The 21,485-nt window shown below is 39.7% G+C and overlaps 1 protein-coding gene and 1 long non-coding RNA gene across 2 annotated transcripts in view; one reads left to right on the plus strand and one right to left on the minus strand.

Annotated features, from left to right (window-relative positions):
• LOC127430274 (reticulon-4 receptor-like 1) overlaps nucleotides 1-21,485 on the minus strand; it is a 283,240-nt gene that overhangs the window by 218,423 nt on the left and 43,332 nt on the right. The gene's annotated exons all lie outside the window — the stretch shown is intronic.
• LOC127430296 (uncharacterized) lies at nucleotides 1,565-20,453 on the plus strand. The gene is made up of 2 exons (XR_007895431.1): nucleotides 1,565-1,814; nucleotides 19,245-20,453. It is a non-coding gene; the product is annotated as an uncharacterized LOC127430296 (long non-coding RNA).

The raw sequence follows: 21,485 nt of genomic DNA on the forward strand, positions 1-21,485 counted from the left end.
TATATGTGCATGAGAACAATTGGCAAAATGCTCACTTTATTTTAGAATGGCCAAAGTATACATGCTGTGTCATTTTAATACACTGTTAAGCCAGCCACAGCCAAAATGAAAGTATGCAAGCCTCATTTGATTATTATTATTATTATTATTATTATTATTTTTCACCTTTATTAGGTACAGGGTTCCCACATTGGTTTTTGATCTATATATTTCCATGAAATTTCCATGTCTTTTACAACATTGTATTGTTTAAAATCACATTATAGAGATTGCACTCATTAAAAGCCATTTGTAGCCATTGAAATATTTTTAAGCAGAGAATAACTAAAAACATTTTTTTTACATTAAATATAGAAATTTCCATTACTTTTAAGATTTAACTCAATTCCATGACATTTCCAGGCCTTGAAATCCCTATTTTAAAACTCCCTGATATTTGCAGGTTTTCCATGACCGTAATGAGATAAAAAAGTGGAGAGGAAGACAGGAAACGACAAGGGAGAAGAGGTGGTACAGGATCAGTAAAGGACCTCGAGCCAGGACTCGAATGTGGTTTACCCTTGGGTCACTGGCTACAAGGCTAATTTCCCTGATCTTATAATTATAAACAAGGCCCCCACCCCTCGTTGAAGGGGCCCCCTGAATATGTTTTGTCTTGGGCCCAAGAATTTCGAACTGTAGCCCTGCACCGGGGACTCTTATTTTGAAATATATGTGCTCTCAGTTGCTCTAAAAAATGGATAAGGGAAACAAAATATGCATTATTACAATCATTTTACAATGTTTTACAATATAAACACTACAAAGTGAACATTTTCACATAACAAAATGAGCAGTAATTCATCAACAGTAAATCATCAGTGATCGCATGTTATTATTGTCCAGTGAACCGTTTGCTGAGAAAGTGACTCTCATTAAAAATTGCTAACCTGAGCTTTTGAGTTCAAACTCGTTTCCTGAATCTTTTCGGCTGATTCCTTAAAAAATCCGATTCAAAAGAGTCATTTGTCCACGAATCGGATATGGCTCGCCTTGTGTTTGTTGTTATGTGCAGGGAGTTCATCTCAACAGAAAGGGTGAAAAGCAGCATAAGACACACTGCCGCACACTCTTAAGACATAATTAAATAACTGACAAGATGATATCTGATGAAACCACATATGAATGCACACAGTTCTCAACTGTTGCATCAAAATTTTTAAATATTGTCTTTACTTATTTTTTGTTGCATTTTCAACATATGGAGCCCTGCGCCCCACTGCGACTGGTTGCTGCACAGCATTTTCCGCCTCTCATTTGCATTCAATTGAGCATTTTTGAAATTTACAATGCTTTCACCACTGGCTCCACTCCACTATCAATCCCACAATCCCCCACGCTAGCCTGTCACTCATCTCCCATAGAGAATGAATTGAAAGTGCCTGCTCATCTCCGCTCACTACACATATTGTTAAACTTCCCCTGTCAACACAAGGGCCAAATACTCTGTGTGGCTTTTGTTTTCCAACAGAAGCTAATCCCACAATAAAGATAAAAAAGACCATTAGCCGAATTTGTTCCGCCTGCCAGCTTACATTCTCAAATTCTCCTCCCGCCTGCTAGTGAGTATGACAACCCTGTCACCCCTTTGATGTGTGTGTAGAGCAGGGATGGTGCTGATAGAGAGGAGATCAGTTCAAACCATCCAGGCACTTCCACTGTTATTAATAGTCTCCAAGCTGACATTCAGCCAAACAAAGGGCACATGGAGAATAGACTGCTGATGGAGTGGATACAGAGACAAGCTGGTGTCAGTGCCTTTGCGTTTGAACAAGGTTGGTCTGTGTGTGTGTGTGGGCAGGTTTGGGTGGTTTACGAGGAATTTTTTTTTAGGTTACAAACTGGTAATTACAAGGGTATTATGCTATAAATGTGGTTTATAAGGACATTTCTAGTGTCCCCATAATTCAAATCGCTTAAAAAACATACTAAACAATGTTTTTTGAAAATGTCGTTTTCTGTGAGTGTTAGGTTTAGGGGTAAGGTTAGGGATAGGGGATAGAATCTATAGTTTGTACAGTATAAAATGATTATGTCTATGGAGAGTCCTCATAAGGATAGCCACACCAACATGTGTGTGTGTGTGTGTGTGTGTGTGTGTGTGTGTGTGTGTGTGTGTGTGTTTGTGTGTGTTGCATGTTAATTCACTCCAAAGTAAAGTGATTTTCATTGTCTTTGAAGATGTCAGTAGGAGATGAAAGTGATCTCTCATGTTCCCTCTCTTGCTATCTCTCTTTTTATTTGCACATATCCCAACAATGACATTTGTTGGCTGCAGCACAGTGTTTTGTAATGGAGAATTTGCATAAGGGATAACTTTCTACACTCACTCTGGCCACATCAGGGGTGCTTCTCATTTCTTAAATTGTGCATCCTCATTTCCTCGCTCCTCCATGCTTGAGCCTGTGGACTGTGCCTAAACTCTGCCATTATGAGGACGTATCAATTGTCTAAATGCACCTCAATGAAGAAAGGATCGAGGATGGAGAAAGCTTCCAAAGGATGCTTGGGTGAGGAAGCCAAGGAGCATCCTACGCAGAAGAATTTTTGGTCAAAGCACCTGATGCACACAGAAATTCTCCTACCCCTTTACATCTGATGCAACAGTTTTTTTTTCTCCCCTTTCTCTCCCCAATTTGGAATGCCCAATTCCCAATGTGCTCGTGGTGGCATAGTGACTGGGTGGCGGAGGACAAATCTCAGTTGCCTCTGCATCTGAGACCGTCAATCCGCGCATCTTATCACATGGCTTGTTGAGCTTGTTACCGCAGAGACTTAGTGCGTTTGGAGGCTTCACGCTATTCTCGGCGGCATCCATCCACAAATCACCACGCGCCCCACCGAGAGCGAACCACGTTATAGCGACCACGAGGAGGTTACCCCATGTGACTCTACCCTCCCTAGCAACCGGGCCAATTTGGTTGCTTAGGAGACCTGGCTGGAGTCATTCAGCACGCCCTGGATTCGAACTCGTGGCTCCAGATGTGGTAGTGTCACAGTCTGTCTCCCTCATGTCTTCCTAGGACTCTTATTTTGAAATCTTCCCCCAGACTACATCTCCCATAGTTCACTGTCATCACTTCCATCTGTTCCTTATCATACTCACCTGTCTTCCATTCCCTAATTTAGCTCCTTTTGTATAAATATCCTCTAGTTTTGCCCATTCCTTTGTCAGTCCTTGAAGTGTTACATTGTGTTGTTAGTTTGTGATGTTTAGCTTTATAGTTTGTTCCACTCCAGTGTTTGTTCCACTCTAGCATTTGTTCCACTCCAGCAATTACTATTAAAAGATTGAAAAGTACTCTACTCCTGCATCTCCTCTCTTCCTCTCCAAGAACCCAACGTTACAAAAGGACTGACTGCATAAATGGACATACCGGCCGTAAGAATCATCCTCCTTGAACAAGGAGACCGTCCAGTTAAGGACCACGTGCGTGAGTTTCTCTATCTAGCGGACCACGCTCTGGTGAGTTTCTTCAGGGCTGGTTTGAATAGTGCATTGAAGGAGCTGATGCCTCCGTCGGGTCCACACTGGACAATCGCCGACTACGTGATGGTGGCTCTGCAGCTCTGCGGCTCACCTTTCACTGTGGGTAAGGAGGATGAGGACTTTGAATCTCCTCCCACAGTGGATGCCCTCCAGCCTTCCATGGCTCCTTTCTTGAAGCCTTCTATGGCTCCTCCCTCCAAGCCTTCCATGACTCCTCCCTCCATGCCTGCCACGGTCAACAAGCCAGTGGCCACGCCTGCCACGGTCAGTGAGCCAGAGCCTATGCCTGTAGCCTCAACGATCCCAGAGCCAGTGCATGTAGCCTCGACCGTCCCAGATCCAGTGCCTGTAGCCTCGACCGTCCAAGAGCCAGATCCTGTAGCCTCAACCGTCCCAGAGCCAGTAACTGTAGCCCCATTTGTCCCAGAGCCTGCTTTCACAGAGCTTAATAACCTTGATTACATTCCCACCCGTATGCCCACCCAGTGTGCTCCTCCTCCGCTGGCTCTGCCCAACATCATGGACACCCTAGTTCCATCCAGTACCTTGGTCCTTCCTCCTCCACTGGTTCCACTCAGAACACTTCCTCCTCCTCCTCCTCCTCCTCCTGGTCAGCCGGCTCCTCCCACGTCACCGGCTCGACCTTCGTTCCCTGCGAAACCATGGTCAAGGGGAACATAATACCCTCCGACTCTGCCTAGACCCTCCGAGCCCTGGACTCCGCCTTGGTCCTTCGTTCCCTCAGTCCCACCTCGGCTCTATGTCCCTTTGGCTCCACCATGGTCCTTCAGCCAATCAGCTTCTCCGGGGTCCCTCGTCCCTCCAGCTCCGCCTTGGTCAGTCGGTCACCTGGCTCCGCCTCGGCTCTCCGATCTTCCAGCTACGCTTCATCACTCTGAGCCTCTGGCTTCACTGGGAACCTCCTTCCCTATAGTGCCTTAGGACTCTTATTTTGAAATCTTCCCCCAGACTACATCTCCCATAGTTCACTGCCCTCATCACTTCCATCTGTTCCTTATCATCCTCACCTGTCTTCCATTCCCTCATTTAGCTCATTTTGTATAAACATCCTCTAGTTTTGCCCATTCCTTTGTCAGTCCTTGAAGTGTTACATTGTGTTGTTAGTTTGTGATGTTAAGCTTTATAGTTTGTTCCACTCCAGTGTTTGTTCCACTCCAGTGTTTGTTCCACTCCCGCGATTACTATTAAAAGATAGAAAAGTATCTACTCCTGCGTCTCCTCTCTTCCTCTCCTCCTCTCCAAGAACCCAACATTACAGGTAGTCAGCATCTTTACTCGCTGAGCTACCCAGGCCCCCTGATGCAACAGTTTTAGTTAATTTTCACCTTTGCAGTTTAAACCATAATTGTCACATACTTTAACAGTACATCTTGAATTGTTCGTTTTTATTATGAAAACATTAATAAATCAAGTTTCAACAAGAAACTATCTATCTGTCCGTCCATCCGTCCGTCTGTCCATCTGTCTTACTGTAAGTTCTGTACATTTTTCAGGCCAGGATTTGTCAACATTAAAGTTTGTCTTAACAAACTTTACCTATCTAGTTTTTACTTACTACTACACTCTAACTTTACCCCAAGCAATGAAAATAAATTGTAAACAGAAAATTGTAATGTCACCATTTACTTTCATTGTATGGAAAAGAGCATGCAAGAAATAAAAAAGGAGATTTTAGGTAGAATTTTAGGGATTGACAGCCTCAGTAATCATTCAATTGCATTGCATCTTTTTTCAAAGTAATGAAAGATAATGGTGACTGAGAATGAACATTCTGCCTAACATCTCCTTTTGCGTTCCATGCGTTCCAAAAAAATCATAACGGTTTGTCACAACATGAGGGTGAGTAAATTATTACAGTCAATTATGAGTTTTCATTTTTGAGTGAACTATGCCTTTAAATTACTTCTTTATGTTGGTAATTTTTACATGGTCAAGATTCTTAGTATACCCAAAGCTGAAATCATGCAGAGACCATTTTTACACTGAGCACTGTCTCTACATGTTTATTGGTCATTGCTCCTGGAAGTGCCACTATTGATGAACTTCATATCATCATGTGCCCTTCTGTAATTACTACAGTGATTCAGAGGGTTAATATATTAAGTTCATTTATCATTTAATAATATAAATGGCAGTACTGCACTGTAAAATATACCGTTTTAAACTGTAAAATGTACAGGTATTTCTGTAAAGTTGTTTACATTTTTACTGGATTTTTTACATAATTATTCTGGCAACCACAGCTGCAAGTTTTGTTTTTTGTTTTTTGTCCTATTAGCCACAATTAGCACATTCACCCTTGCTGCTTTGGATTCACGTCCACTTCTCAGAAAATAAACACAGGCGGAAAAAATTTGAATAAACCTGTTCTTCGCCTAAGATTCTGCCTTTAGTTCTGCCAGTTGTGTGTGCTTTGTCGCTCTCTCTCCTGCGTGATCTCTCTCGGGGGCCAAATCTTAATGGGGAGAAAAAGCCGGTTTTGGCATGCTGCGCTGCACTAATGCTGGCCCAGACATTTGAATTCAGAAGCAGTGCCAGTCAGAATGGTGCAATGGAGAGCAATAGATGGAATCAGATTTAAGCCTCTCATCCACTTGCCCAACAAACTGCCACACCATAAGGCATTCTGGGCTGGCAGAGTACAATTGGGCTGCCAGGCTAATGCAGTTTCTCATTATCAAGTTACTTTAAGAAGAGGGAGGCTCGCTGTATTACACAAGCAATGCTCACACTTACTGCAGAGTGTTTAATTCTCTTCTGCAGGGAGAGCTGGTCAATACACTAGTATCTATTCCTCCATTTCTCATTCACTCCATCTATTTGTCTTATATTGGAAAAAGGAATATCAGGTGACAGCATTAGCTTGAATTACGAAGTGCACCACTGGCATTGCAATAGAGCCTAATTTAGAGACCCGTGTTTCATCTCACTACTCCTTAAAATGTGAGATTAACTCAACTGTCAGCACCTTTAAAATCTGTGATTATGTGATCTCCCTTCACATTTGTTGAAAACAGTGGCTGCAGTAAGAATCCTCCCCTTACCAGTCCTTAAAATCTTAAAAGTTTATTATATGAAGTTTTACCCTCCCTCCAGTATAGTTGACATATCTCTCATCTGAATGCTCTCCGTTCCAATGAAATCACAAAATAAATTGCATCCAAATCCGGCAGTTACTGATACACATCTACTGATAAACAGAAGAAGTTTTAATATATAATTATTTTTAAAAAATGTGTCAGTCTCACAACCTCTCACACTTAAAGGGATATTTCACCCCAAAATGAAAAGACTGTACTCATTTTGTGCTAAAATCTGCATGACTTTCTTTCTTCCATGGAACATAAGAGATGTCTGAAAAATTTTTCAATCTCAGTCACCATTCACTTTCACTGTATGGAGAAGAAAAATGAAAGTGAATCGTGACTGAGGCAGTCAGTCCCTAACATTGTGTTATTTTTTGGCGCTCAACATCCGCCCATGCCTTCTTCACCTGCCGAATTTCACCATTCTAAAGTATGTGTGACCATGTTTTCATATCTCCTTTTGTGTTCCACAGAACAAAGAAAGTCACACAGGTTTGGAACTATATGAGGGTGCATAAATGCAGAAATAATTGCAATTTTTGGGTAAACAATCCCTTTAAGCCAATAAACATTCCTCTAAGCCATATCACCTCACCCGCCGAACCCACTAAGACTGAAATCCTAGAACAGAGGAAAAACTAGAGTGGAAGTAATCAACTCCTCAGCTCTTGTCTCTTCAGGTCCTCGAGAACACAAGACAAGAAGGACAGTAGGACGTCTTTGAGTCCATCAAGAATGGGCTTAATTCGACAGCCTGTCTGCCTTTGTCAATCTGAAATGACGATCATTAATGTCTCTGTCTTGCTCACCATGCTCCACTGAGGATCTGGTGATTACAGACTCTATGATGAGAGACACAGCGGCAGTGGACATGCTTGTTTTATCTTCTAATAAGCGCTGCTGATGAAACCCTGCACAGAGCAGAGCTGCAACACAATACTTAGAGAAGAACCAAAGGGGACAGCCACTGGCCTCCTGGGGTCATTTAATGGCCTATGCTGGGTGAACAGACGAAGTGTATAAAATGTAATAATGGGTTCCAGCTACTAAAATTCTACCTGATGTTTAAATAATTTATTCGACAACCTAAAGCATTCTGCTACTCTCTGCATATAAAAAATGCTGGTGTTCTACCGCAGGCTTCCTGGTGCAGATGCAATGCTGGAAGACTCTTTCAAGATCAATTAAAAACAGGCATCACAGCAGAGAGCTTGTAATAATCATCATATTGGTTTTCAAGCCATTTCCCTCAAGCCCAGACCAATGAGTAGATACAGATGCCTAGAGAAATCAAGAGCTGGATACAAAACAGCTGTTGATAAGGAATAGAGCATCAAAAAACACTGGCCTTAGAGGTCCAGTTTTGACCTAACAGTAGAGGGCTGCAAGTTGACACCCAGCCTAAGATGGTTTGCTGGCCATTCAGTCTGGTCAGGCTGGCTGTTTGCTGGATAAGAAGGGTTTTAAAGGAACGTTCCAGGTTCAATACAAGTTGAACTCAATCGAGAGCATTTGTGGCATAATGTTGATTACCACAAAAATTATTTCGACTCATTTTTTATATATATATATATATATATATATATAAAAAAAAGCAAAACTCGGGGGTCTGGGTAGCTCAGCAAGTAAAGACGCTGACTACCACACCTAGAGTCACAAGTCCAGGACGTGCAGAGTGACTCCAGTCAGGCTTCCTAAGCAACCAATTGGCCCGGTTGCTAGGGTGGGTAGAGTCACGTTGGGTTAACCTCCTCGTGGTCGCTATAATGTGGTTCTCGCTCTCGGTGGGGCACGCGGTGAGTTGTACGTGAATGCCACGGAGAATAGCATGAGCCACCACACGCGTTACATCTCCGCATGATAAAATGCACAGATTGACGGTCTCAGACGCAAAGGCAACTGAGATTCGTCCTCCACCACCCAGATTGAGGTGAGTCACTACGCCACCACGAGGACTTTGTGCACATTGGGAATTGGGCATTCCAAATTGGGGAGAAAAGGGGAGAGAGAAAAAAAAGAAGCAAAACTCACTGTTACAGTAAGACTATGGGCTAGTTCATAAACATCTAAATATACATGGTTTCAAAAGTATTGCCAAAAGATGTAAACATTATACATGTTAAAACATTATTTTAGTGTGATAAAACTGCTTACTAACCACATCTTTGTAAAGTTATATTGAATTTTGCAACTTTACTGTTATGACGACACAACGCTGGTAAACCCTGTAATCTGGTAAACACTGTAATGCTAGTAAATCCCTAATTTTATCAAATTATGTTAACGTGTATATATATATTGTGGCTATACTTTTGAAAAACAGTGCTTATTTTAATGTTTATGGACTGGCCCCATTCAGTACCATTGCAAGTGCCTTCCTGTAACCAAAGGAAGACCAGTCGTATTTTATTTTTTTATAAAAGAGGGACGAGTCAAAATTACAGTATTTTTTGTGATAACATTATGCCACAAATGCTGTTGATTGATCTTAAATTGTATTAGACATGGAACATTTCTTTAGACACTTGTCAGCTGGTCAAGCCAGGAGACCAGTTAAACTAGCTGAGCACTAGTTTAGCCAAGTTGGTAAACCAACTTAAACCAGCTAAAACCAGCAAGGGAGACCAGCCTAAAATAGCTAAGATCAACAAACCAGCTTAGGCTATCTTCAACTAGTCTTTTGAGCAGGGCAGTACCTATACGGTTTCATTCAGCATTGCACCTGCACAGCATCAAGAATTCACAGATAGCTCTCTCAGGGTCTGTTGGTATTGCAGAAAATAGTGTTGCTGTGGTTTCGCAGGTCTTGCAGGGGGCTGTGTGAGTGAAGGCTGCACAAGCCACGATGGTTTTGTGGAGCAGCAGTCCTCTCCCCAGAGGCCTTGTGGTGTGAGCAGCAAGTACAGTGTTAATTGAGAGTGAGCGCACATAGCTGTTGCTCAGCAGGTGTGATAAAGAGAGAAGCCCATTGGAAGATGGATGATCCTGTAGTTCACATCTCAGGTTTGTTTTTAAAGTCTTGAAATGGAGACAGCTATGGAGTCCTGGGAAAAATACATCTCTTCCTTGATATTTTGTCAATGCTGAATTGGACTCCAAAGTACATCCTTTACAGAGAACATGTCAGAAATACATTAGAGGTCTGTATGCTGGCAATTAATTTTGGGCTTGTCAATTTTTGAACTGCTTCCAATAGAATGAAAAACAAGTATTTTACTGAAGACAAATTTATTTTTAAATCACTTTTTAATTGATGTCCCATATACTTTACAAGATTTAAGATATATCTTGCTTTTCCCAAATGATTTCAAATGAATACATGACTACCATCCACAAATGTCCCTAAAAGCCTTGGCCATAAAATAGGATACAGCTCCTCTGAGGTGCTCCAACAATAATCCACTACTAAATTAACTATTAAATGCAATCAAAGATTATTAAATCAATTTCCAAACTCAGAGTGTGCAAATGTACTTTCAACAAACCACTTGGTTCTGTAATAAGATGGACGTATCTGCATGTGAAATCAGATAATTACTGGAGAATGGAGTGGCCTTGCTTTAATTAATGCACAGCTAGAACACGCCCCGGCTGATGGGGGAGGTGGCTGCTGAGGTCAGGTTGCGTAGCCTTAGCGGTTAAACGTGTCTGACCCCACGCTGCTCACAGCGCAGGTGACATTATCAGCAACCTAATTGGAAGCAAGATTTGATCTATTCTGAGGATTAATTCAGAGCCATATTACAGCTTGTCAAACAACAGGCTATTTTCAATTAATGCTAAATTAATCCTTGATGGTGGAACCATGTGTTTTAGCAATGTGAGCATGGCATTTTTCTGATGTCACATTTGTAGTTTGGACTACAAAAGGGAAGTAATTATTTCACAACAGCAGTTCCTGACAGAGAGGAAGCGAAAAACAAGATGGCCTGATGCTATTCTGAAGTGCAAAGTTTATGGCAGTAGATAACAGCACGACAGCGACATTATTTAGCATTGCAGGGGGGAAATGATCACATTAAAGCTGCGTTGTGCGAGCAGCCTCAATCCATTGAGCATTTTGTGAATAAAAACCAGCCATGTGGTCTGAAATTATTAAATGCTATGTAATAAAATGTTAAAATAGATCTGATGGTGAATTCTTACAGTAAGATAATGTTTCTGTCACAGAGATGCTCGGCAACAGTAAAAATGTAATTATTCTCTGGGATGCTAGAAAAGCACACAAAGGTAAATAGTTGCACTGGAAAGGAAGGGCTGTGGGGTTTCTTCCATCAAAATCTTCTTGCCTCTGTTTCAGCTTTGCATCTCACTCTTTCTCTGTTCCTCTCTCTCTATCTATCTATCTCTCTCTCTCTCAGTGTTCCCTCGTGTGGTTCCTCTGGAAGCTGGGTGGGTTATTAATAGCAGGGCAATGCAGGGAAACTTGGCCAGGCTCAGCGTGGCTCTGAAGCAGACACTGTGAAGCTTATTGCAGTATAGTCCTACAGCTCAAGCATCTTGCATTCCTTAGGGCTGTGCTGTGTTGTGCTCTTACAAGACTACAGGCTACCCCATTAAAGTTGCTCTTGCCAGTGGGTGTTCATATAGCAACATGCACCAGTCTATATCGACCTTGGGCACACTGACATCCAAGAACCCCGCTGAAAAAAAGCGTATTAAATGAATATTCTGGGTTCAATACAAGTTAAGATCAATCATCTTCATTTGATGCATAATGTTGATTAGCATTCAAATTGATTTCGACTTGTCCCTCCTTTTCTTTAAAAAAGCAAAAATCTGGGTTACAATGAGGCACTTACAATGGAAGTGAATAAGGCCAGTCCATAAATGTTAAAATACTCGCCGTTTCATTGTAAACAATATGAGTGTTAACATGATTTGCTTGCAAACCTTTTCTTTGTAAAGTTATATCCCATTTTACAACTTCGTTGCCATAACGACATAACACTGTAAACCCTAAAACAACCCTAAAAACAACGTTTTAAACAACTTTACCTAATACAGCCCCATTCACTTCCATTCCTCACTGTAACCTCAATTTTTACTTATTTTTATGGGGGGGAATAGAAATTAGAAATTATTTTTTTATTGTAATTAACATTACGCCACAAATGCTGTTGATTGAGCTTAACTTGTATTGAACCCAGAATATTCCTTTAAACCAGCCTCTGATGGTTTGCTGTTCTTAGCTGGTCTCACAGCCTGGCCAAACTGGTCTGTTTGCTGCTTTAAGGGGTGTTTGGGACATTCCGTTAGTCAGGCTGAGTGACAAGGTGGCAGATGAACTAAAAAAAGCTGAGCACCAGCTTGAACCAGCTAAGACCAGCAAACCAGCTAATGCTGGTTTAAGACGTTTCTTTCAGCAGGGAAAGCACTGTTTCACATTTTAAATCCTAAACAGATTAAACATATATGTCAACAAATCTACATTATCAAATCTGTTATTATTCTAATCGGAGTTACTGGCTCATTTGATCTATTTGAGATTAAACCTCATCTCCATTAGTGACATAAGGATGTAATTTACTAAGAGGCTGAGCAATTACATTCAGTGTAAGACTGTTTTAGCAAGCGATTATAATTGCCTGTGCTAAGAGGTTATCGTGTCGGGGCAGGCATTGTGTAGCTTACTCTGGTACTAATATTTAGGGGGTTTACTTAAAGTACATGTTGGGGTTGAGAAAAAAAGTGGCACTCTGAATAGACCCTGCCAGGGCCCTGTGATCAGCCCACTGTAAGCATTGCAAGGTGACCCGGCTTGCGTTTGTGATTCAATAATTTGGGGAACGGATCAAGTACTTGGTGCCTGGAATGTTGCAGCTTAAAATTAATTGGTTTTTATCAACTACTTTCAGCTCTTTCGAATTTTCAAACACAGCTGTAAAGAGAGAGAGAGAGAGAGAGAGAGAGAGAGAGAGAGAGAGAGAGAGAGAGATGGGAGGGGAGGGGTAGGAAGGTGTAATTTTTCTTCCACTTGGTGTCACAGGTGAGGAGTGGGAATGCTGGGTAGAATAATGAGGCCACATGGGCTGAGCAAAAATAAGAGAGGATAATTTCTTGCAGGGTTTTATTACTGAAATGCATCTGGGGTTACAGAGTTCTGCAAAGTCTTAGAAATATATAAATGAGTAGGGGAGTATAAAATGTCAGCTGGCACAAGACACAAAGTGCTCAGTCATTGATCAGGTAGGCTGACAGATTAGCACAAGAACAGCTGCTTGATTAAATGCCAGCAGCACCTCACTGTCTCTTACACAAACATTCACATCCTGTGATTCACAAAAATCTTGTGACTGTCAAACACAGATTTCCATGCTACTATACCCATGCATTGCTCTCCATTGTTTTGACACTGTTCTGAGGTAAACACAATCAATGAATGATACTATAACAAATGCCATAGAAAGTGGCAATGGTGATTTACAATCCACTCATTGTCTAATAGTCATTAAAAGGTGAGATTTCTGTTCTTCATCTGAGGTCAAGCAGTGCAATAATTTCTCTATCTTTGTGTGTTGATTGCTGCTGATTGCAGAATTAATATCTGTTGCGAATCAAAGGCTACGACGGGTCTCACCCCACAACTCAAGACTCTCCCTGTCATGACTAGAGGAGAGGCTTCATACTCTCAATAAAAGGGTATGTTGGGAAAATTGCCTTTGGTGATTGAGGCGAATAATTTTTAATACCTTGCAAGTATCAAACAAACAGATGAAAAGAGCATTTCAAATAATAACTTGCAGTGTTTGAAGTGCATGCTTTAATTACCTGTGATTTCATTCTTTCTCCGCTCCCGTGCCCCTCTCTCCTCTACTGTAGCTATGTTTGGAACATTGTGCTGGTTCCTAGCTGGTCCAGGCTGGTAATTGTGTGGTCCAAGCTGGCAATGTAAGGGGCCGTTCACACAGAATGCATTTTTGCATCCTTCCCCACTGTTTTTCAATTGTTTTCCTATATAATCATGCATTGGATGGACATCTTTGACCCTTGTGTCACATCTCACTGTTTTTCAGCATCTCATGCAAGAGTAGCGCATTTTTAGACAGCATGTCATGTTACAAAGAACAAACTTTTAAAAATGTGTTTTGAGACACCTGTGTTATGTTTTTTTATCAGCCACACTAATGTTGGCAATAGCGCCCCTTGCAGCAATGCTGAGAATGCGTATACCCGTCTTGAGTTTTGAAATCCGGTCTAACACATTTTGGGCCACATTTATTAAAAAGTGCCTGCGTTCACGTACTTGTGTAGAGTATCTTTTGGCCTATAATGTCACTTCTTTGGGCACATAGCTATATGAGCGAGCTGAGGCAATAATCAAATGCGATAGAAAGTCTGATTCATTCTAGTAAATGGGTTCATCCTAAACCATCTTCTCTCTCTCATTTCATTCAAGTGAATCCTTTATTTTTTCAGATGATACATATAAATGAACATACCAAAATAAAAAAAAATAAAAAACTATTCACCAATTTGAGTGAACCAATTATAGAGAAATATTTAGTTAAATGTTGCTGTTCATTACATTTTTTTTGTTGTTGTTGTTGTTGTTGCATTTATATGCAGTATGTATACGATATATTAGTCTTTAAAATAAAATGTTTACATTATTGGTAACACTTTACAATAAGGTTCCATTTGTTAACATTAGTTAACAACATTAGTTAACGTGAACTAACAATGAACAACACTTATTAAGCATTTATTAATCTTAGTTAATGTTAGTTGCAACATATAGTGATACATGTTTAAAAAAAAAAAGTTGTACTTGTTAACATTAGTTAATGCACTATGAACCAACATGAACTAACAATTAACAATAATATTTTTATTAACTAACATGAACAAAGACTAATAAATGATGTATATATATATATATATATATATATATATATATATATATATATATATATATATATATACATATATATATACTGTATATATATTGTTAATTGTTTGTTCATGATACCTAATGCATTAACTAATGTTAACAAATTGAACCTTATTGTAAAGTGTTACCAAATGATTTGTTAATGCTGTCACCCTTATTGACATTGTTCATTCAAAAATCCTCATTGATTTTGTGCAAAAACATTTAGTCTTGAATAAATTATAAATGATATCATCAGATACAGTAGTTATTTATTTATAAGCAGCTTGGACCAGCTAGAAACAAGCTAACCTGTTCCAAAACATTTACCAGCTTAAAGAAATAGCTCACCCAAAAATTAAAAGTCTGTCATCATTCACTCTCATCATTAACCATCATGTTGTTCCAAACTTGTATGACTTTGGTTCTTTCACTGTACATAAAAGGAGATATTAGGCAGAGTGTCAGCCTCAGTCAGTCTTCACTTTTATTGTATGACAAAAAAAGATGCAATGAAAAGACTAACATCCTGCCTAACATCCATGGAAGTATGAAAGTCATTTGGGTCTGCAACAACATGAGGGTGAGTAAATGTTGACAGAATTGTCATTTTTGGATGAACTTTCCCTTTAAGCTGGATTTTTCAAAAGGGTCTCTCTCTTTCCCTCACCCTCACTCTCTTTCATTCTATCTGTTTCCTCCTGCCTCACTCTTTTCCCATTCCACCCACACTTTCACTTCTCAGAAAATCACCCTCCGGTGTGTGTATGTTGTTGTTGGTGTGTGTGTGTGTGTGTGTGTATGTTCTTTGCGTGAACCTTTTTCTCATCACCTTGGCTCCACATTGCCAGCCCCTCCTGTTTTTATCATGATTGCGGGCAGCACGTACATCCTTTCGCCGCTGTGCACCTCAAAAAATCCATTACTCTGGATCAGGAAGCAGAGGTCCGTGCATTCAGGGCCCACGCCTGGTGCCCTGAAGCTTACAGTAGGGAGGGAATGGATTTCTATGCATACTGTTTCTCCAGCATTTCAGAGCAAAGCATTGGGCGACTACAACCTCACATGTGTGCAGCATGTCTGTGCATGGTTCACTGGGCGAGTAGCTTTTTCATTCAATGCCACAGTGTGTGTATCGTTACAAAAGACATGTGCATGTACCCCCATGACATAGACCTGATTAGACAAAAGAAGCACACACTCCAGCTGCATGTCTCACTCCTGGAGTATGTAACATGCATTCTCAGTTTTTTCTTAAATGTACCCAGCTGATGTGGAGTGTAGCCTAGCTGCACTCACCCACCAACCAACCCAACCCAACCCAACCCAACCCAACAACCAATCAAACATATGCACCATAACACATACAGTACACATTTCTTGACAGTACGCCTATTATTTACTTCCAGCCAACTAGGATATCAAATGGCACACCTACAGACTGCCTACATAGTCCCATTCACTGACAGTCTGATGCGCAATGTTGAAATCGCCAGGTCAGATCTGACTGGCTGGCTGATACGCAACTTTCGTGAGTCAGAGTGTACAGGTTTGTATCGGTCTGCTGGAAACAAAAGCAGTGTCTCAAATGACACACTATACACAATCCACTATGCACTTGGCCATCCAGTGTATTAATTTGTATTAATCCAGTGTATAAAGTTTAGTACTGTCCCAAATGGAACACTAATGTTTTTTTGGTTTTTTTTACTACACGGAAGAATTCACCGTTTTTCAGCTTAAGAAAGTGCCATTTCAAAAGCATGTACGATCCGTTGCCACTAGCTTTAGTGTGTTAGCCAAACTTAATCCAATATTTATATCTCCAATAATGCACATATTTACACAGTGTGGGTGATTTAAAAAAAATTCAAATAACATCTGTAAGGTGCTGTTTTCACAGAAGGGTCGGTAGATGCCACATTCATCATTAGTTGCAATTGTTTTATCAGGCCAGAATCACGTCCAGGTAACTTCACCCCGCCGCTACATAGAGCAAGCTGTGAACGCTGAGTGCATGAAGTGTCCTACATTTTACACAAAAAAAATTTTTCGGTTGAAGAAGTACATTATCCAGATACTAACAGTACTCTTCTTTTTGTTACATTTTCAGTGTGATCATACTAATCACACTACTTACACTACAAAATGGCATAGAAGAGTACAGAAGCGTGCAATTTGGGACTCACCTTATAGTGAGGAAGAACAATCAATAGATTTTCTCAAATTTGTGGCATCACAGAGATGCTTAGTAGGGCCTACTCTCAACTAAAGTAGAAATCCTAAAAGAGAACTGTATATTCTGCTTTGTTGTTATATTGATGAAATAGCTGATTACATTTGGACAGACATAAATTCTAGAAAACAAAGTCTACACATGTTTTAGTTAAGAATTTTTTGTACAACCATCCATAGATACTGTCATTTCATCATTTCCACATTCGTTACACAATGATTTATTATTGTGGTCTCATCCTTTTTAAATTTACATACTCAGTACAGTCTCATGACGAAGATGTCACCATAAGGGAATGTTGCTTGCATCATGAAATCATCCATGTCATTCTGTTCTAACCTCTTCAGATTTTTGCGATACATTATTAGTTACAAGTTACTTTCATTTTGATATTTTATACCCCTAACCCAACCCCACCCCAAAACCTAACCATTTAAAAACACTGTTAAACATTTAAAAAGCAGGTAAATTTAGTCACAATGATTTTAGTTACATTAAATTGTAGTATAGATATTTTGGAACACCTAGGCCTAACCCCACTTTTACGCCTAAAACTAACCAATTCTCAACAATATAAAAGATTCAAGAAGCAGATGAAAATGCAGTCACAATAATTTATTCCAAAAAAAGCACTACAAAAGTATTTCAAATAAGTCATTCTGCATTTTAGGGGTGGGAAAAAACAGATTTTCCGATGCATCGCGATCTTCGTTTGAACGATCTCGATATCGATTCTTAAATCCCAATATCAATCTTTTAATCTATGTGCAACACTCCACTATAATGAGAGGAAATCACTTGCATTAGCAACCAAATTTTGTACTGTGCTGCTAAAATGTACATGGGCAACTGGCTGGAAATTGTTTAGATTTCACTTACTAGTAATTGTGTAGTACAGTGGTGGAGAGTTCAGCAGCTAGATCCTTTCACTGTGTGCTGAGAGTAAAAGTTGTTCCAAGTGTGTGTGTGTGTCCAAAGATGAAATCCACATCACCCATTTGTCATTGAATAATGTTTCATTTAATACCCTTTCTGTTCGCTATAGTCAGTTGTCGATTAAAAAAAAAAAAAAAGAAACATTTAACTCTAATCACGCGTAGGACAGATGAGATAATGCCGTTCAAGGCTCTTTCGTTAACATGCGTTCATTTACAGATGCAGTTTACAGAAATGCCGTCTTTCTTAAACAGACCATACTGGTTTTTAACACGTTCAACAAATTAATGTAAATACCTGTAAATAATGCAAATTATGTTATTAAACAATAAACATGTAACAAAAAAATAATATATGCAACATATTATCATATTTATTGAATGAATACATATATTTGTTCATTTTTAAAAGCTAAAATGTGACCAAAATGAATGAAAAATAAATAAAATATAATTAGTAAAATTTATATTTTTGTAAAGTACATCATTAGCAGGTCCCCTGTATTGGTTCCCTAGGAATTAATTAATTTCATATGTAAGCAAAAGGGACATTATAACTGAAATATACCCATATGAATCGAATCAAATCGGAATCGATTCGAGAGCTTGTGTATCGAATCGAAACAGGAAATCTGTATCAATACCCAGCCTTACTGCAGTAAAAGTCTTTTGAAACCATATGATATGTTTTTGTAAGGAACAGAGTAAAGCGGTTTTAACTGCTGAAAATCCTCCTCTCATTCAAAAATATACATCTAAACATAAAAATGTCACAATCGGTCAAGAACTATACACAGCGCATCAGTAACATGGATTATTTTAAGATTCTTTTTATAGGGCTTTTCTCATTTTCTGAGCCTCAGTTTGGACATTCTGAAAAATTAAATGATCAAGCAATGAGTAAGTGATGACTGCATTTTTAATTAATTTCATTTTAAAATATAGCCTTGAGCAAAGTATTGAAATCTTTAGAAATAACTTGAATCAGGCATCAGAGTGACATTTAAAAGACAAAGGGTGAAATTTTGGGGGTGCAAGGGACCGACCATAATGACATATAGTTATTACAGTATGTTGGCATGCCACTAAAAGGCACACACAAGACATTTTTACCAAATGGCAAGCTTTAATCCAACTATCTGACTTCTATACAAAGAAACAAATGGATAAAAAGAACATGTATATACAATATTTCCATTCAGTTATGTCCAGTTTCAAGCAAAAAGTGAAGTGGTCGCTTGTTTTACATGCCGATCATATGGTTTCTTTCTGTCAAAGTGGGCAGTTCTTGGCCCGGATAAGTTGTCTACACAATATTATGGGGTTGAGAGGTTAAAAATTATACTCTATCTGGGCTTGTTGACCTAACTTCACACACACACATGGACACACACATACAAACACAGTGGATGTCTTCTTGTTTTCCTTCACAGTACGCCAGGGAGGACACAGACTTGGCAGACGAATAGCGCCATCTGCTCCTTCAATTAGGTTCTCCTCTCTGTATATCTGTGTCATCTTTCTCCCTCACTTCCTCTCTCTCATTCTGTTCTTGTTCTTCTAGGGTCACCCAGGCACCTACACAGATGCGAGCACTGTCTACAACAAGGAGAAAACATCCACAATTCTGGCCTTGTCATCCAGAGAGTTTGACCTCTTTAACGGAGAAATGAACTGACTTTTGATTTCAGTTGCTGAATTATGGACAGGAAGTTGGCTAATGGTCCATCCCACTCATGGTCATGGCCCTAGAGAGAATGTCTGAGTTATCGGTCCACCCAGAGTCTTGTTTAGTCATTTGTGGCTGCATTCAAATAAGATTAAGCCCAGTGCAGACTGCACAATGTTGGCTACAATTTTGCCATCTAAAACAATTTAATCAAAATTACACTGGAAGAATGAGCAGTCAATAACTCCATCTTTGTATTTGTCTGTTTTATCTATGTGTCGTTGATTGATGACGACTAACTGCAGCCGGTGCCAGCCAGACAACTCTTCAGTCTACTACTATGGATTTCAGAGGATGAACTGAAGCCACCTCCAACCATGGGACATGAGGTACTTCATGTGCCACTGCCTGAACCTTGGACTTAGGATGGACCTCATTGAACCTCACCGAAATTACATGACAGTTGAACTGCTATACACCTCACTAATCTCTGCCTGAATCACCATAGTCTAATGACGGACTACACTCTTAAAATGGAATACATAGACTATCAATTAGTTGCCAACAAAAGGCTACATCAGCCAAATAACAAAGGACAATGCATCCATGTGAATTTCTACAGTTAATCCAGGATGGATTTCAAAGACATTATCATTAATCTTACAATTTGTACAAAATCTTGTTGTTTAAACACTGGCCCTTAACACTTATTTAGTTTACTAATTTTAAACCATGACTTACACTACACACAAAAACTAACACTGGCATTATATTCATGCTGTTTAGCCAGAGGGGAACTGGCACCCACAGTGAGTCTGGTTTCTCCCAAGATTATTTTTCTCCATTTACCAACATATTATGGAGTTTTGTGTTCTTTGCCACAGTCACCTTCAGCTTGCTCACTGGGGTTCTAAATACAATTATTATTTGCTTATTTACTTAGTTATTTATTTTTATGCACAATTTACAATCATATTTTTATCAATCTGCACCATGATGACTTTAATACTTTATAGATATTACAGTTTAATTTTCTGTAAAGCTGCTTTGAAACGTTGGTGTTGTGAAAAGCGCTATACAAATAAAAATTACTTGACATCTTGACAGCTTGCTTGGTTTTGTGTGGTATATTTACAATTGTGCATGTACAGTATGTGAGTATGGACATGGACTGTAAATGACAGCTGCACAAGATTTCACTAAGCTCATATCGTGCAATCTGATACACAACAATCAACAAAAGAGAAAAAAAATCGTACAATGTGCACCCAGCGATACTAGATATCTTCAAAGCCCTTGGAGGCTCATTTACAATCCATTGTCCTGTTAATTACTACTTATGATGACTACTCTCATTGTTTTTTTGTTTTTGTTTTTTTCACAACATACTGTATCTACTGAACATATTGTCAGTGGTTTGCATTTGAAAACAGATGGCGACGTGTATTGTTGACACAAAACAATGTAACATGGCTCCACCGTATAGAACAACATGTACCATGATGGACTAGGCAGTAAATGCATATATATTTAGCCAACGATATTTAGCAAGAACCGAGAACAATGTTTGTACGGTCCTTCTTGTTTACCTAACTTGGCCCCATTGCAAATTCACCAAATGCAGCCTTTCCTGTCGCTACTTCTTATCATTGCCTCTTTCCTCCAGAAGACACATTTAAAAATAGCAGCTGTCACCGAGTGAGGGATATAGCAGGAGACAAAAAAGAAAGGGGAGTGAACAAACACTTTTCAGATTCAAAGCAGCACACAGGGTCCTTCTTCAACAATGGAAGCTCACCTCACAAAACTGAAGGTTATGTAAAGAGGACCAGCCCTCTAGGGACAATGCTGGTATTATAAACAGTGAATGCCACACATGCGCATGTCCAGGATCCTGTAGTGCTTATTAATAATGAAATGGCAGAGAGAAAGAGGCATGCAGATGCCACAATGAAGCACTTGTGTGTGTGAAAAGGGATTGGCGCCCTGGCACACACCATGTGTGTGATGATATCCTTGAAACAGCAGGGGAACCATATCAAAAACCACATTGCCATTCATCTGCTGATGACCTAACTAAGATAATGAATCCAAAAAAAAAAAAACTCACTCTGGTGGTCCCGAAAGGTATTTCGA

This window comes from Myxocyprinus asiaticus, chromosome 39, assembly GCF_019703515.2.
Source record: "Myxocyprinus asiaticus isolate MX2 ecotype Aquarium Trade chromosome 39, UBuf_Myxa_2, whole genome shotgun sequence".
NCBI classification, from domain to species: domain Eukaryota; kingdom Metazoa; phylum Chordata; class Actinopteri; order Cypriniformes; family Catostomidae; genus Myxocyprinus; species Myxocyprinus asiaticus.